Source organism: Manis javanica, chromosome 6 (assembly GCF_040802235.1).
Source record: "Manis javanica isolate MJ-LG chromosome 6, MJ_LKY, whole genome shotgun sequence".
Lineage (NCBI taxonomy): Eukaryota > Metazoa > Chordata > Mammalia > Pholidota > Manidae > Manis > Manis javanica.
The window spans coordinates 6,850,170-6,866,208 of NC_133161.1; positions in this window are offsets into that span (position 1 = coordinate 6,850,170).

Consider the following 16,039-nt stretch of genomic DNA (forward strand, 5'->3'; position numbering starts at 1 on the left):
CATCAACGGCGTAAGATGTCATAAGATAAGGAAGCCATGCCACCAAATTTCTGAAGGGAAATAATTTCAATTCTATGTCAGTCTCAATCATCAAAGCTAAGAAAAGAATAAAAATCTTTTCAAACAATCACATACACAAAATATTGACTTTTCAAACACCAAGCACCATTTCTTAGAAAGTGACTTGTGGGTGTGGTCCAGCAACATGAGAGAGTAGAACAACACGGAGTTTAGAAAACAGTACCTTCAGTCAGCAGAGTAGAGAAGAAAAGTTCTGAGATGATAGCTCCATAGAAGCTCCAGAGAACAAATATTAAAGAGGAGCATGGAGACCAGCAAGGGATGGTCTTCTAGGAAAAAGGGGAGAATTTGATAGAACGAATGTATAATCCATAGCTTAGAAAAACCCTGAGAATAAGATCAAGCCACACAAAGGAAGAAAAAAGTCAGTAATTCCAGGAAACAACAATAAACTATACAAGAAAGGCATGAATGAGGTAACTAGAAAATCAAACCATGGCATGATTTTGTGCCCTTCGAGTGAGCCGCTGAGCAGTAGGCAGCCCTTACGTGGCCACGAGGACTGGGATGCAAAGTTGTCTGATTTGCTGCACTTCCAGGGCTTCAGCTGGAAGGAGGCAAGGAGCCCAAAGGGTCCGGGCAGCTCATGACCCACAGCACAGCAGGCCACATAGTTTCATGGCTGTACTGGTCCCCTCTGCCCCCGCCTCCCCATCCCCACATGGGGACACTGTGGAGTGGGCTGGGGTGGGCACTGCACAGCAATGGGGCTGTGCAGAGCTGAGGAACCTAGAGGTGGGCAGAGCCTGACCTTCCATCAGAAGTGCCATCCAACCTGCCCTTTCTCCTCCTTCCAGGGAGAGTTTAGTTTTATCACCCTGCAACATGTCAGGGGAGGGAAGGGAGGAATGTTCAGATTTATGACTCTAAAATACCTCTGGGGAGAGACATCTGTAAACCGAGGGGAGGAAATCGCTGTCCTTCTAAACAAATCTACCCTCTGCCCTGGACGCTGTCTGGATCTCCAGTCTGTCTGTTATGCAAGCAGCCTTGAGCAGACCTGTTGGTGCCCTTTGTTCAGAAGATGTTTCTGGTGCAAAAACACCAGAATTATCTCCCAACATATGCAAAAGGGGGGTGCGTTTAGACTTGATGCTGGGCATCCAGTCCAGCATCTCTCATTTGTGTAGGAAGGGTAGTCGGAGAAGAACAGGAAGTATGCCCATAGTTCATTGCAGCAATGGTATTTACATACTGTAATATAAATGACATTTACTAGTTTCCAATTTTTAGAATAGATCTATAGACATGAAAGTCACATTAATGTTCACCACAAAGGCTGAAGTGTTGATCATGTAAAAATGAAAACCCAGCTCACAGAGGTTGGTGGTTGGAGGAGGAGAAGGTGCGTGTGCTCACGCTTCGTTTTACAAGGTGAGTCAGGAACTGTCATCTTTAATCGTAATGCGAGCTTCCGGCGCCGACCGCTTACTGTGTGTTGGTGTTGTTCTAAGGGCCTCGTGTGTTAACTTCTTCTCGACAACCTTATGAGCATCGAGCCTTTGAGATAGGTTCCATTTTACAGATGAGGAAACTGATATACAAGTCACCCTGATGGAGAAATGGTGGATTACTGCGATATTTGAGCTCTCAGCGGAGACTATTGGAAGGAACCAGAGTAGAGGTGCGTGAGGCGGGGGGAGGTGGACAACCACAGGGAATGTGGGCAGGAGACGCTGGGAACAGGAAGCCCCATCACAGAAGACAGACTGCCTGGCGTGCATGGGACGGTGGCTCAGTGAAAAGGAAGGGCGTTTTGGGAGTTGTGACCTGTGCAACTGTGAGCAGAGGGGTTGATGAGATTTTGCACTTTCACCTAAAGCTACTTTTCTGATTCTCAGAGCCCAGGTGGACTGGGAGGTGATAGACGGATGGAGGTATGGATGGATAGATATGGATGTACAGACACACACACACACACACACACACACACACACACACACACACACACACGCAGAGTGTACAGGACTGGGTTTCTTACTGCAGAAATGAGTGGTATCCACACTTTTTACCCAAGTTTTCTTTAATTTATGTCACTACAGCAACCTTTGCTTTTCTGGTTGTCTTCCTGCCTTTACGCCTCAGTGTCCCTGGCTTGTATTTACATTATTTGATTATGTCTAGTGTGTTTCTACTTTCATGTTTGAGTACGTGAGAAACTTAGTCCTAGTCCTTTGATTCTCTACTTTTAGTGATGTTTAATGATGCAAAATATGTTGATCACATTGAAATTACAAATCATATATATGAAACAGGGAGAAAAAAATGAAACACCCTAATTCCACATGATTTTTTCTGTATAAAAAGGAGAGAAGAGATGCCCACTATCTTATTACTTACCAGCTATGAGCATCTTCCACAGAAAAAATGAACAACAAACCTCATGACCGCAGTATCTGCATCTTTTAGGACTCCCTCCTGAAATGGGACTGTGAATTATTCAGCCTTGTACATATATTTGCCCTTGACTCTAGTGTTGCCAAACAGTTGTACTCTGCAGAGGAGAGCAAGAGGCCCTGCGCCCCATTTTATGGAGGATAAAATTGACCCAGAAGGACAACTATTCTTGTTCTTCCTCGATCTACACTGAGGGGCCAACCAGAAGTAAAAAAGGGATTCCAATCGCCATGAGGCTGAGCAGGAGTTCTGATGCCTGCGGGCTTTCCGGAGCTCGGGGACATGCCTGGGGACAGGGCGCGGGGAGTGACTGGTCCATTTCCCCTTCGTTGTGGCTGCCTCCGGGGAGCACTTTGCGTTTCAGCTGCAGAGAGGCTTAATCCATCACCGGCTCTTCCCGAAGCTCACAGCAGATGCCGAAATGGATCAATGGGCCCGACACACTCAGGTCTACAGTAAAAGCGAGGGAGCCAGAAGAAGCCTTAATGAACAAGGCCGCATGTGCTCGGAAGGAAGCAAGTGTCAGAAGTAGAGGCCTGATGACTTCAAGAGGAGCCACTCCCTGCCTCTCCCTCCAGGCCATCAACCCCGCGGCAGCCCGTTGGAGCTGCTCACCAACAGGTGCGCATCCTGTGTGGTACCTACAAGCTCCCTGGGGAGGGAAGGTGATCTGGATTGTATGTCAGTGTGAACTGGGTTTGTGCTTCTGAAGTAATAATTTCAGACATATGGGAGTGAATCCAACCCCTTGGTGGGGCGACCTGGAAAGGGTGGGCTTTTGTGGGGAGAACTCTGAGCCGGCCGATGCAACTGCTCAGGACTAAAGGTGTTATGAAGGCCTCTGGATGCCTGCGTGTGACATTTCTGGTTATGTCTTGTGAATAAATATCTAGAAGAAGAATCGGGCTTTTCCTGATTTGCTGGGCCCAGGGCAAATGTATAAATGTGTAAAAGTTATAAATCAAGTAAACAAATACCGAAAATATTTCTACTTTGACCAAAACACCTGCATAACGACCTGAAATGACAGGTTCTAATTTAGAATGTTTAGATTCCTTGCAGTTCTGGGACAGAAGTCCTGCTTCGTGAGGAGAATGGTCCTCAGGAGCTGGCCCCTGGCCTGGCCCCCTCTACTTCCCACCCCAGCTTTGTCTCTCATTGTGAGGGGGCTTGTGTGCACGTGTGCTGACACCCCAGACCACATGCTCCAGCTCTCCTGCCACCCGTGCGTTCCTGCCCGGCACACATTCACACCCTGTTGTGCTCTGCTGGCCTGTTCAGGCCTCGGAAGCCGGCGTAGGGCTGTCCAGGAAGGGAACCCCAGCGTTCCAGGTACCTGGAGGATGTTGGCTGGGGGGCAGGGCTCCAGCATGTTCCCCAATCTCCTTGGGCTGTGGCCTAGGGCAGAGTCCACCCCAGCAGAGGCTGAGAAGGGGGTCATTGGAGTTCGGGCTCAGGGAAGAGACCCCTCTTCCCAGGCACTGAAGTCCATGTGAGAGCAAGTCTGAGAGCTAAGTGTATGTCGTTTTCCAAGTTGCTTTCCTGAAAGACTGGACCAGTTTACATGGCTATGTGGTGAAGGACACTGGAGCATCCGCTGGTTTGGCGGCTGTGTGACTTTGGGCCACGTGAGTAACCTCTCCACGTGAGTCTTGGTTTCCTCATCTATAAAATAAACTCCTCTTAGCTCTAACCTCCTGTGGTTCTCTGAAATCAAGCCTTGTATTTTAATCATTCTTGGCCTGAATTTCTTAATCCTACGTGGTCTGTAATGGAGGTCTTTGCAATGCTTGTGTCCAAACACGCATATGCGTCTCCCTCGTGCACACCAAGGCTTACCTGTCCGGTAACTCCTGAACTCTTGCCAGGCCAGGAGACAGCATCCTGAGCTTGGCAGGTTTCCTGCACGCTTTATTAGTCCCTAAAAGGTGAAGGAAAACAGAGGCATCTCATTTGTAATACAGACAACTCTGATCCCTCCTTTAAGCTTTTGCTCACCGGCAGCCACCTGTAATAAAATACACAGCTATGATACAAGGCAGGCACACCCTCTCTGTTTCCAGGAACTCTAAATCCTTACCGTCTCTAGGGTTATCTGGAAGATTTTATTATATTTCACTGCAAAAAGCTGTCCCTTATTTATGCTTTGCCTCACCTACTCTTCTCATAATGCTTCAAGCCACGAACATTTTTAGGTCCCTTGGAGCCCCATGTGCACTGCATTGTAAAGAAAGACTTCTGGTTTCCTGAAGATGGCACTGTGATTTCACTCCTGGTCACGTACACTTCCTCACCGCGAAATTCACCCTTCTGTTGAGCTTGTGTGCCCACTGATTCATTTCATGACAACATCTCAGTATAACTGCATGAACAGAAATGAGAAATGCATATTGTGGACATGTAAAATTGGTAAGAACACGCCTTTAGAAAGGGAATTCACGATCATTAATAGTTTTATTTTTAAGGTGTCAGTTAAAAAAAAAAGCCTTTCTAAAGGACTAGGAGGTGAATTCCATAGATACAACAAAGTTAAAAGTCTTCGAGTGATAAGGACCTAAACAAGCTAATCTTGCCATGGTTTCAGTTCTCTTCTCTACCATCTTCATTTCATTTAAATAAAGTCTAAATAAAATGGATAATTTAATCAGTGAGTATTTACTGCATATGGATTATTCTCAGAGTGACTGAAATCTCAGCTCAACCGGAGTGTCCCTACAATCACTGCCCAAGAAAAGTGCATGTCCCTTCCCCAGGGGATCATGTCCTACCTGTTCAAAGACTCTTGAGGTAACCCAGACACTCACAGAGCTGTCTTCAGACTCTGATGAAAGTTAGGACACTAGGGTGCAGGTTCCAGGGAGAGATCAGACTCCTGGTTGAGGGGAAACCAGGCCAGTGGCTTCACTCAGCTGGGCACCTTGACACCTGCTCTCAGCTTTCTGAAGACAGGTGGGGTGGGTGTCTGCAGAGCCCAGCACTCCTCTTCTACCAGGGGAGGTCACAGACCTGGGAAAGTGCTCTTTTCCAGTAATTTTCAAATCTGTCTAGATGACAGAACAACCTGGAAGTTATGAGCTCTTTGGGGAACAACATCACACTAGTATATTCAAACTAAAATGATCAAATACATACATTTGCGCTCAAAAGAGATGGATCCTTGGCCCCTGCATTCTGGAATACAGAATATTAACATAACCAATGATTTGATGGAAATTACTAGAGAAAAATCTTGATATAGGACAAAATCTAATTTGTATTTACATCCGCACAGACCTGCAGAGTGTATGAAGGGGGCTTCTCTGTGACAAAGGACCCCCATCCCAACTTAGGCTCACTGTAGGGCACTCAGGACCCAGGACTAGTGGGATTGGACTGGCTTTGAAGCCCTTTATGCCTTACAGCCTTCAGGACACTCAGCCTTCTGTGATGGTTAATTTCATGTGTCAGCTTGCCTGGGTCGTGGAGTCATGCGGTGCCCAAATATTTGGTCAAACATTATCCTGGGTGTGTCTGCGTGGGTGTTTCTGGATGAGATGGACATGTGAGTCCGTAGACTGAGAAAAGCAGATCTCGCTCTCCTCGGTGTGGGTGCATCACACAGTCTGTCGAAGGTCCCGATTGAACAAGAAGGCAGAGGAAGGCAGACGCCACTCTTCGCCTGACTCTTCAAGCTGGGCCATTGGTCCTTTGCTTTGAACTCAGGCTCAGAATGGAACTACACCACCAGCTCTCCTGGGTCTCCAGCGGGCCGACTGCAGACCGAGGGACTCGTCAGCCTCCATGACCATGTGAGCCAGTTCCTTAGAATAAGCCTTTTTCTGTCTGTATACCTATTTCCCATCAGTTCTGTTCTTCTTGAGAACCCAGGCTAGCACACACGCCACTCGGGTAGTGGTGTTATTCCTGCTTCCCAGAGAGGGCGCAGGGAGTCAGAGGGAGACCCAGTGGCCTGCAGGCGGGGCTCCCTTGGGCCAGATGGCCAGACACAAGGGGCTGGTGCGCCCCCGCACCTGGCACAGAGTTCAGACCCTGGGCGGCGGGCACTGGCCCCAGCCTGAGCTCAGCTTGCTTCACCTCCCTTAGTCTCCATTCCTAAACAGGAACCCTGGGTGGAGGAGAGACGTCCTCTATTTATTTCGGCATCCTCCAGCAGGCTAGAAAAGTGTCTGACTAAGGACACGCTCCAAAAAGTGGTTCTTGACTTGGATTGAAGAAACTCTCATTCTGAGCTCTCTGAACAGGCCAGACTTTGTATTCTCTCGGACCGCTGGGGAATGGCCCCCTGGAGAAACGCGCATCTGGGACACATTCTTATTTTCTCAGAACTCAGAAAGGACGTTATCAGAAATGAAAGGGAGGGACAGACGAAAGGAGTAGCCACCCAGGGCCAGGAGCGGGGCAGAGGGCAAGGCGCCGGCGTGCATGCCCTGAGGTGGTCCTGGGCCTCAGCAGCGCCCTGTGCTCGCACCTGAGAACCGGGGTCTCCCCGGGGCCTGTGCCTTCGGCCCTAGTCCCAGCCCTGCCTCTGCCCAGTGACGCTGCAAAGCTGGGCAAGGTCTCCTGAGTGCTGGTTCCTTCCGGTAGCTAAGGATCACTTGCACAGGTCTCTACCAGGCTGGTGCTATGGGGGTGCTCGGGGCAGGAGCCCCCCACCCCAAGGTGGGGATGTGGTGAGTTCTGTGGTCCAGGCACCTTGAAGTACTTCAGGAGCTCCTTCCTGCTGCCCCTCAACAGAACAAAGTGCTTCCCTACAAAGTTGTTCTAGGGTGACTGCCATCATCCCAGTGTCTCTGAAGGACTATTTAAAAGGAAGCCCTTGAAAGGTGGCTGCACCTTTCATGCAGGTGAATCTCAGGAAGGATTTTAAGAGTTGAGCAGCGTATTAGATAGCTATTGAGATTCTGCACAAAGGGGGAGAGAAGGTCGGGGGCCCAGGGAGGTAAAGGAGGTGCTCTCTGCTTTACCCTGAAGCCTGGGATGAGAAGTGACCTACTGTAATACAATCTTTATTTCTGTTTCCCTAGATATTATGGCTTCTCTTAGCTGTTGTCATCAACAGAGCTTCCAAACCCCGTGGGTACTTCCTGCAGCACTTGTAACGTCCTTTGGAGAAAGAGGAGTCAACGCCCAGGGCTGTGGCGGCTCCCTAAGTCGTGCTGGGCACGGTTACTGCGATTTCTCAAAGCAGGTCTGAATCTCACGTCTGAATTATTGAACATCTTGCTGATGGAGCGCTTTCTACAAGCTCTGTTCCCGCCGAGCACCCGGGGAGACGCACAGCCGGCCGCCCACTGGTGCCTGCCATGCTAAGTGAGACAAATGGGGCCGTATTCAAATAATATTAAATATTAACACTGACATTTTCCGGGGAGCTGTATGTGTCGTAGATCGTGTGGGTCACATCTGTCATCTTGATTCCCTTCAGAGTGTGTGAGCTCCAGAAACGGTTATCTGTTTGCAAAGCCACGTGCGAGGAGGTCGCAGCTTCCTTTGGCAGCGTTAGGACGCTGCGGGGAGCAGGGGAGGCCCCTTGACTCTCCGGATGGCTCTAAATTTGCCACAGATTGGAGGCCCCCTCACCCCAACCCCGACCCCGTGAGGGGGAAGGAGGGCCAAGGTTGCATAATTACAAGTGCCTGGGACCTGTGAAAGCCCGCGGAGGGAAACAGCCCTGCCTCTCCTGGGCCCCAAGCTGCAGAGGCCCGTTCTCCCTGGGAACCGAGTCAGCCAGACCAGTTTGGCTTCAATAGAAAAAGCAAAGGAAAACCAAATAGTCTTGTTTTGTAAGTCGAGCTGGAGACACAGCATTTGTGTATGAAGTTTCTCAGCCTCTTGTCACCAGAAAAACTTTGAATTTGATGTCCTGTCTAGAAAAACCAAAGTCCAACTGCCCTGTTTAAGTCGGCTTTCAGGAAGACAAGATCGTCTCAACCTGCATCCGCTGTTCCAGGGACCTGGCCAGTCTGTCCTCTCAGGGGCTGAGCAACAGCCCGCATGGGGCTGGGAGGGCCTTGTTCTCATGTGGGCATATGCTTTGTTTTCTTTTCTCTGTGCTCCATTTTTTTCTACCAGAAATCTGAGTGGTGCACTGTTAGATTTTGGAATGCCAGTCTCCTTGGCTGAAGTTCCTGCCCTCTCGCTGGGGCATTTCTGCACTGCTGGGCACTAGTCTAACGACCAGACGGTTGGCAGGCCTCTGGACACCAGTGGTTCCATTTGACCAGTTCCTAATAGAACCAAAATATTAGAAGTAGCTCCCCCTGATTTACTGCCTGCCATGTTCCAGATTCTTTCCATTTTCTGCTTCATTTTAACTTTCAATAATGGCCCTATAAAGGTAAGTATGATGCCTTCTATCTCCTAAGTGAGAAAACCGAACTTTCTGTGGAAAGTTTTAAGTAATTGTCTGAAGACAGACAATGAGTAAATGATGAATATACCCTCTGCAGGTTTTCTTGGAAATCACAGCCTTGACTGGCTTCCCCCCTTCCTGTCCTGCTTGCTGGGTCTCTCCGAGGAGCCTGTCCTCAAGAAACCAGGTGCTGGCACACCCTCGTCTCAGGGCCTGCTTCCAGGAATCCAAACCAAGATGCACATTTATTGCAAATAGAAAGAAAGCCCACCAGGCAAGCTGCTTGAAGCTCTCTGTGTATCAGTGTAACCATTGTAAAAGGAAGGCCCCTCCCCTAGTACTTTCTAATCTACAAAGACGATGAGTGTCGGAACCTGGGAGCAGCCTTGCTGTCTCTGGGACCTGCTGCCCAAGAGAAGCCACTGATGGCAGGCAGGGCTACACAACCATTTGTCATCCAAAGGGCTGAACCAGCAGTGGAGGGGAACACATTGCTATAATTTATATGGAATATGTCGAGAACTGGGTTTGAGGCTCTTCAGTGTAAGTTGAATAACCATTTAAGGTGGACAGATTGTGTAACCCCCTTTACACACAAACAGGAGCAGGAACCTCAGGGACACACCTGTCACCAAACAACCTGGGTTCATTGTTGCAAAGAGGAAGAACACACAGCCTGGAAGAAATTACACGTCAGTAAGAGGATGCTAAGAAGGATTTATTGCAGAATTTGGGCTTGTGTTAGGTGATTCGGGACTGGTTCAGGGAAGTGGGTGTGGGGAATAGGGTCAGGATCCTCACCTGACCCTAAACCACTTGATGATGTAATTGGCCTGCTGCTAGGTTACTGTTTGCCTACCCATAGGCAATAAGCTGTTACTGAGTCACTATGTAAAGAGCTCTGCCCAGTGCTCTGGGTGCAGGTAGAGACGGAGGTGGATTATGGATCTGCAGGCTGCTGGATGCAGACGTGACTCTAGTGCTTGGCCTACCACCATGAGAATTAAGTCAGGTACAGACCCTTTTACCCCAAGAATGTTCCATTGTCATTTCTTGGTCTCACTGAATCCGTAGTGAACTTGTCTGGGGCTGAAATCCTCAGGCAAGGGTGGGGCATCACTGGACTGGATGTCTGGAAGCAGGGGAGATTTTGTGATTAGGTGTTTTGGCAGATAGTATATATGGGGTGGAGGGTCTCGTCAAAGCTAAGGCTGCAGGTGATGAGGACCAACAGTCACCCACATCCACCGGGAGCGGGGGTGTTTGGTGGTTTCTGTGCTTTGGACAATAGTCATATTTTGTCTGTGTTCAGACGCTTTGTGGAGTGGCCCTGTTCCTGTCTTGCTCCGTCTTGGGTCACGGTGCTCTGATGTCGGTGTTCTGTGCAATCACCTGTTCAACAGCAAGGGCTGGGCTGCTCCTCGTTCAGGGGCTGTGTCCTTTCTCAAAACCTTTCCTGCTGCTCATCTTTGAGAAATTAAGATTGACTAGCAGATGGTGGAGAAATTTGGGAGGACTAAGAAAAGAAAAATAAATTTGGGGAGCCATTTAAAATGCAAGTTTTTGTTGAACATGGTTAAAGATCGTTATATTAAAGCTTGTGGATTTCTGTTAAACATAGTTGAACAACAGGAAAGATTTTTCCCTTAAATGTGTGGTTGGTGTGAACCTTTGGGGGCTTGGAGAGCCTCCAATGATGTTTCCATTGCTTCTTGTCTAGGCAAAAAACATGACACACATACAAACACACACACACATTCCCACACATGTACCTACACACATTCCCACACATGTACCTACACACACACAGACGCATGCAGACACATCAGAAAGAAAAAATAAAAGTGGAGAGGTGTTTCACCTGGCTTTGTCTTCAAAGCTCTGCCTCCAGTGAAGGGATTAGGACTCACCTTGAATCCCCTTGCAATTTCCTGCTGATAAGACACTGAGCAGACTTATTTCCTGCTGTCGGTGCCACCATGGAGGCTTTAACTGGGGGCAGGAATGACAGCATAATTGTGGGAAAGAGGAGCGGGAGCTGCTGTGTAAGACATTTCAGTGGTTCTGAGACATGGGCTTACTCAGAGGAATCCACGGGGCTTCTGATCTGAGGATGCATGAGCGACTCAGCACCATCATTACAAATTTTGTAATTTTAGAATAAAACTTAAATGTGCACACAGACTTGTCAAGATGTCCAGACTGAGGCCATAAAACCTGAAACGCTTCGCCTACCGTGAGCCAATAAGGCTCAGCTGAGGCATGGTTTGTCCCCTCGTCCTGACCTTGCTCTATCTGGAAGCTTCTAGAGGGAAGGCAAAGCACTGGAGGAGGAGGGCTTCACCTCATGTGATCTACTCCCAGTGCAAAGGCAAAAACTGCACCTGTTTTTATAAAACTAAGAGACTAATGACAGGAACCTGAATATTTAAAAAAAACTAAGAGACTAATGACAGGAACCTGAATATTTAAACTTGGGCTTCCCCTGGTCCCTTGGTGAAGGATGGGCTTGCAGGTAAACAGCTCTGAGATGGACTGAATTACAGAGGTAGTTTTAGAACCAGTGCGACCTGTCCTGTGAACTGATGACACTGAATGTGTAGGAAGGGTGTGTTCTCCCCACTTTAGGTGGGATTGGGACAAAGGAGGGCTGTTTGTGGCCCCTGGGGCTCTGCACCTTCCGCTTCTGGTGCTGCTTCTCTTGTGCAGCATTTCTTCCTGCATCTGTTCTCACTGATTTGCCCTGACCTTGCTGGGCTCTGGACCCTGCACACTCAGTGTGGATGTACTCTTGGTCCAGTTTTCATCTGTATAGAGGTGTGATTTATCCGGTGACTGGTCCTTCTAGTAATTAGCCTTCTTGTGGATGCCCTTTAAGCCCACAGGCTCTGCTATGGCAAACTGGAGGGAGGGTCCCCCCAAAATTAAAAACAGAAATACTTTATGACCCGGTGACTCCACTTCTGGGTATGTATCCAGAGAAAACAAAATCATTAATTCAAAAAGATATATATGCACCCAATGTTTATTGCAGTACTATTCTAATAGACAAGATATGGAAACAACCCAAGTGTGCATCAATAGATGAATGAATAAAGAAGATGTGGTACATATGTGCTGTGGAGTATTAGCCATGGCATGTAGTGAATAAGAATGAAATCTCACCATTTGCCAGGATGGAAGGAACCTGGAGGGCATTAGGCAATGTGAAATAACTCAGAGAAAGGCAAATACCATATAACTTCATTTCTATGTATAATTTCATTTACATGTGGGATATAAAGTTAAAACAACTGAAAAACCAAAGCAGAAATGGATTCAGAAATACAGAGATCAAATTGGGGGTTACATACGGTGGGGTGGGGGGTTGGTGATGAGTGAAATAGGTGAAGGGGATAAAGAGATACATACTTCAGTTATAAAATAAGGAAGTCGTGGGAATGGAAAGTACAGTACAGGGAACAGAGTCAATAATACCGTAATAACTTTGTTTGAAGACAGATGGTAACTACCCCTACAGTGGTGAGCATTTTGCAATGTATGTAATTGTCGAATCACTGTGTTGTACACCTGAAACCAATATAATATGCTAGTTATACTTCCAAAAACCACCTCCCAAAACCCACAGGCTCTGCTGGTCACAACAGCTAGGTTCAAATTCTGATTCTACCACTTACTAGAAGCCTGACTTGGGAAATAGTGGTTCAGTGCATCTATCTGTAAAGTAGAACCAGTGGGAAGGTCAGAGGAGATGAAGCAGTAAAAGCTCGAGCCCAATGTCTGGAACACAGTAAGTACATGAGGAGAGTCTGATTACTTTTCAGGCTTTGCTTACATAAGGATCACTTTAAGAATTCATAAACATCACTTGGGAACAAGTCTCCACTCAGGCCCCTCTGGACTCCACTGTTTCCTGCCCACCTGTCATTACTTAGGCATGTTGGCCTGCTTGGAATGCCCTTTCCTCATACGTGTCTTACAAGTCCTTCCTGGATCCATTAAAAAACCTGTTTTTCCATGACCATTCTTTATTACTCCATGTAGAGAAAATATCCTTTCTTTAAACTCCCATACCTCTCTTATGGGACTCCAGAAGTCTATTTTAATAAAAATAATAATATTTACTGGATCATTACACATGCTGGGGCCTTTGAACATCACTTTATGCATATTGATGGATTTAATTCTTCCTATTTGTTGGTACAGGTTGAGAAATTGTCATACAACACATAGCTACTCAAGAGTGGTTAGAACTCATAGTTCCTTGAGAAACCCCTTTGTTTCTGATTCAGATCTTCATCTTATACAATGTTTAGGTGCATAAACCAGCACCGAGACCGCTCTGGATTCTATGCCCGCCTCCCTGCTCCTCTGCTCTGTCAGCAAGGAACATGTCTGATCACTCAGGACGGGCTGTCAAACTGGCTGTCCTCCCTCTCTGCATGGGAGTCCGCTTTCATCCAGTTCCAATTGTGGAAACTGGGTTCTACAGGCATGGAAGAAAGACGATGGGAAGAAGCAGAGAATACAGATTCTATAGGTCACAGAGCATTCCCAAAGTCATAAATAGCACCGAGATGCTGTAGTCCTGCGATATCTTGCTATGGGAAAGCCCCTAGGGGGTCTGCTCGCTCATTTAGCCTTGGGAAGAAGTAGCTGCTCTGTGGCTGCTATCTTCAGGGAGTGCTTGCCAAGACGCAGGAGGGTACCTATTGCATTTTGACCCTCTGGGATGTTACCACCAAGCCGACCTGCTCTCTGCCTTGTTTCCAGCAAGGGCTGTGGCTGTTGGAAGCCTCAGCTGGGGAAGCTGCTTGGAGAGAAGGGCTTTCAGATGAGCACCTTTGCTTCTATTAGGTGGTGTATGCATGGAGCTGAGTACCCCTCCAAATCCATCTGTTGCAGTCTCAGAATGAGGATGTGTTTGGAGGCCCTGTCTTAACATAAAGAGGTGATTAAGTGAAAGCAAGGTGTTAAGTCTGGGGTTCAGGAAATCCCAGGGCAAAATACTTTGAAAAGCAAAATCAGTCAAAGGAAGAAATAGTTAAAAACCCATTTATTGCTTACAACTGCATTTCAGGTCCTTCTCTCTTTCCTGCTCTGGCTGAAGTAAATCTGACCTCCCCCTCACCTCTGGGGTTCAGATAAGCACTCCATTGCCCAGGTAATTACCCATTGATATGGAGATGAACTTCCCTCCACCCCTGAGGAATGCCTATTTATATGCAAATGCACCAAAGCCATACTCCCTCCACCCCTGAGGAATGCCTATTTATATGCAAATGCACCAAAGCCATACTCCCTCCACCCCTGAGAAATGCCTATTGATATGCAAATGCACCAAAGCCATACTTGTCTCCATCCCTGAGGACTAAAGCCAGGTGAGATATTCTGGAAATATTACAATTTTACCCACATGAGGTCATTAGGGTGGGACCTAATCCAAGAGGACTGATGTCCGTAGAAGAAGGGAAGAGACCAGGTATGTGCCTGCAGAGGAAAATTGCATGAAGACACAGGAACAGGGTGGTGTCTGCAAGGCAGAGAGAGGCCTTGGCAGAAACCAGACCTGCAGACACCCTGATCTTGGACTTCCAGCCTCCAGATCTGTGCGAAAACAAGTATCTGTTGTTCAAGCACAGATGTGTTATTTTTGTTACATGGTATTTGTATGGCAACCCTAGGGAAGTAGGAAGGCTGGCAAGAATGGCTGGAGGCTCCTTTCATACACAATCTCGTATGCTTGGTGGCCTCAGAAAGATGCAGATGTGAATGCTCATCTGCTTGACGAGGCATGACTTAACCAACAGTGCCCCGAGGCATCTAATTAAAAAGGACTTGGGCAAAGAAAGAGAAATGGTAGGACAGCAAATCAGTTTTAAAAAAGAGTCTGGAAAGGAGCCAAGATGGTGGCATGAGTAGAGCAGCGGAAATCTCCTCCCCAAACCATATATATTTTTGAAAATACAACAAATACAACTATTCCTAAAAGAGAGACCAGAAGATACAGTACAACAGCCAGGCTACATCTACACCTGCAAGAACCCAGCGCCTCACGAAGGGGGTAATATACAAGCTGCGGCCCAGAGGGACTGAGTGCACCCCCACCCCAGCTCCCTGGTGGGAGGAGAGGAGTCAGAGTGGGGAGGGAGAGGGAGCCCAGGACTGCTAAACACCCAGCCCTAGTCATCCGCACCAGGAGTGCAGACACACAAAACATGGTGTGCTGGATACTAGGGAAATGGGACAGTAAAACCTGCAAGCAGGTCCCTGCAACTGGCTCCCCTGGGACAAAAGAAAAGCGAGTGCTTTTTGAAAGTCTTAAAGAGACAGGAGCCTCACAGCTGGTTGGAAGTGTACTGACACACTCAGCCCAGCAGCTGGGAAGCCCGGGGAACTCCGGATGCCCTAAACCCTGGGCGGCAGCACAGCTCCTCTGCTCTGTCAGAGGCCCCTCACGGCAATAAACAGGCTCCCACCCATTCCTCCTCCGGTGCAGCTCTGCCATAGTAGAGCAGTAGCCTGAGGCTGGCCACACCCACAGCATCCATGCAGAGCTGCCTCCATGGCCACCAGGCCCAGACTTAGAGGCCCCATTGGCATGCAGTTGCCCAGCGCAAGCTGCTAGGGGTCACCATTCTCACAGGAGAAGAAGGCGACTGGCAAGTAGGAACGGAGTCTGTTATCCCAGCTAACACATGTACCAGCTGCCCATGACTACCTCTATTGCTATGAAAAGGCAGGGGAATTTGATCCAGACCAAAATCACAGAGACAACTGCTGAGAAGGAGCCTGGGGAGATAGACTTAACCAATCTTCCTGAAAAAGAATTCAAAATAAAGGTCATAACCATGCTGATGGACCTGCAGAGAAAAATGCAAGAGGTAATGGATAATGTTGGGAGGGAGAATACAGAAATAAAACAATCTCTGGAAGGACTTAAAAGCAGAATGGATGAGATGCAAGAGGCTGTTAATGGAATAGAAATCAGAGAACAGGAACACAGAGAAGCTGATGCAGAGAGAGACAAAAGCATCTCCAGGAATGAAAGAATATTAAGAGAACTGTGTGACCAATCCAAATGGAATAATATCCACATTATAGGGGTACCAGAAGAAGAAGAGAAAAAGGGATAGGAAGTGTATTTGAAGAAATAATTGCTGAAAACTTCCCCAAACGGGGGGAGGAAATAGTAGATCAGACCATGGA